Raw genomic sequence first — 2,152 nt, 5'->3', positions numbered from 1 at the left:
AGTACCTGGCAGGAAGGAAAAATAGGCATTTTTGAAGGCTCATATCTCAGTGAATAATTTTTTTCAGACAATGGGAGTTGGAACACATCATTAGTATGGTCAGGCAATCATATTAAGCAAATAAAAAAATACCTCAAAAATGCATTGAACTTACCCTTTAAACTTTAAACTTAAATACAGGTAGAAATACTACATGTATATGTATGTACATTCAGACTTGGGTCAAATACAACGTGGAAGTATTTAAATACAAATACAAATACTGTACAAAAACAAAAATACAAATACAAATACAAATACTGTTTTCAGCTTTGTATTTAAATACAATTACAAATACTGCATACATGTATTTCAATTACAAATACAAATACTTTCTTCTCAAGTATAGACAGTTATTAACTATGTAGTTTTATGAATTAATCAATCAAGTAAATTGAAAGCCTCTTTTCATTATGCATGCATGTATAATCAATAATATTTAGTTTTAGTCATGTATTGCATTTAATGAACGTTAGTGTTTCAAAGTTTTGTCACTCAAACAGCATCTTCATCCACATTGAAGTATTTTAAAGTATTTTGCTGTATTTTGAAATACTTCCCTGCTGTATTTCAATTGCAAATACAAATACTTCCTGTTGCAAAAACTCAAATTACAAATACAAATACAAATACTTTCAAAAGTATTTAAATACGACTAATTACAAATACTATTTGTATTTGACCCAAGTCTGGTACATGTACATATAAAGATCTCTTTCTCTCTTCTCTTACCTCTCCATTGGCTAGTAGTCTGTTCATTCTTTCCAAGAATCCTAAATTGAGGACATTAGACTCATCCATTATGAATACAATCTTCTCATTGCGACAGCCAGACTGTCTTAGCACTGTATATAGATCATCATTAAAATCATCAGGAGTGTATTTATTATGAACCTAGGAGAAAGACAAAAGAAGATAGCTTCTTTCATCTCTCTCTCCCTCCGTTCCTCTCTCTCTCTCTCTCCATTATTACTTTTATTTGAAATAGTCCGTTGATCCAAGCCACAGACCTAGACAGTATGGTCTTACCACCAGCTCCACTGAGACCCTAAAAGAGGCAGAGTCAATAAGGTGTGGGGTCAGTATTAGACCACACCTATCTGATGCTGTTTGAAGATTCTGTCAATACGAAGGACATGATCAAGGAGTTCATTAAAGGGAACAAGAAGAACGTCTAGCTCTTCCTCATTAAAAACCTCTAATCTGGCCTGTACATAATCACGTAATTCTTCCTGATCTACTGGTAGATAATCCTATAGAGAATCAAAAGTGAATATACATGTACATGTAAGTATGAAAATGTACATGTCTACAAACAAATTTCAGAAGAATTTATAACATATAGCAAGGCTCAAAATTTTAGTAAATTTCCTATAAAATAATAAATTTGAAGACTTATAAATTTTTACAATCTTCTACTTTTTAGTCATATTTAGTTAGTTTTTATGATTTAGCTCCATAATTAGAAATGTTAGGCAAATAGTTTTTGGCTATATGGCAGGCCATACTAAGTGATGTTACTACTGTTTTCACTAATAATTAAGTAAAAATACAATTTTCATTACAGTAAGTATAGCACCGGACAGGTTGACAAACAAACTAGAATAAAATGCATGCATCTCCATATAACATGTGTGCAGTTTCAGTGCTTGTAACTTGCAATCTACATCAGTTTGTTGATATCAGTACATGAAACACTATACACTAACACCCACCATACACTAACTATATACTATGATAACTACTTGTAGCTTAAGGCTGGTTTACAATATTAGGATAGGCTTGACATTACGTTGATGCTAGAATAGGATCTGGTTCTATTCTAGCGGAAGGCATGCATCAGAAGGCCAAACTGCTCATGGTTTTGATTGAAAATTGAGGGTACACTGGTCTAACATCATATTGCAAACCCACACCTTTACATATAGCTCATGTGTAGTGCATGTATAGTTTATCTTGGTGAGCTAAGTTTGTCAACTTGCACCTGTCCTATGCTATACATGTACTAATTTATTTAATTGTTTAAATTCCAGTTTCTATTAAACACACACGTACAGTCTAGTAAAATGTCAAAGATGCCCATCTTTATGTTGTTGTTGCTGTGTTAATAGTA

The 2,152-nt window shown here is 32.3% G+C and overlaps 1 long non-coding RNA gene across 1 annotated transcript in view; it reads right to left on the bottom strand.

Annotated features, from left to right (window-relative positions):
- Nucleotides 1-763: 763 nt before the first annotated feature.
- LOC109588460 (uncharacterized) overlaps nt 764-2,152 on the bottom strand; it is an 8,652-nt gene continuing 7,263 nt past the window's right edge. The window contains exons 4-6 of the long non-coding RNA XR_002188171.1: nt 1,136-1,292; nt 1,013-1,087; nt 764-933 (exon numbers count right to left, since the gene is read on the bottom strand). This is a non-coding gene — a long non-coding RNA (uncharacterized LOC109588460). The remainder of the gene's footprint in view (nt 934-1,012; nt 1,088-1,135; nt 1,293-2,152) is intronic.

This window comes from Amphimedon queenslandica, unplaced genomic scaffold (genome assembly GCF_000090795.2).
Source record: "Amphimedon queenslandica unplaced genomic scaffold, v1.1 AMPQUscaffold_12084, whole genome shotgun sequence".
NCBI classification, from domain to species: Eukaryota; Metazoa; Porifera; class Demospongiae; order Haplosclerida; family Niphatidae; genus Amphimedon; species Amphimedon queenslandica.
The sequence above is the reverse complement of the archived record's forward strand: the minus strand, read 5'-3'. Positions and strand labels throughout refer to the sequence as shown.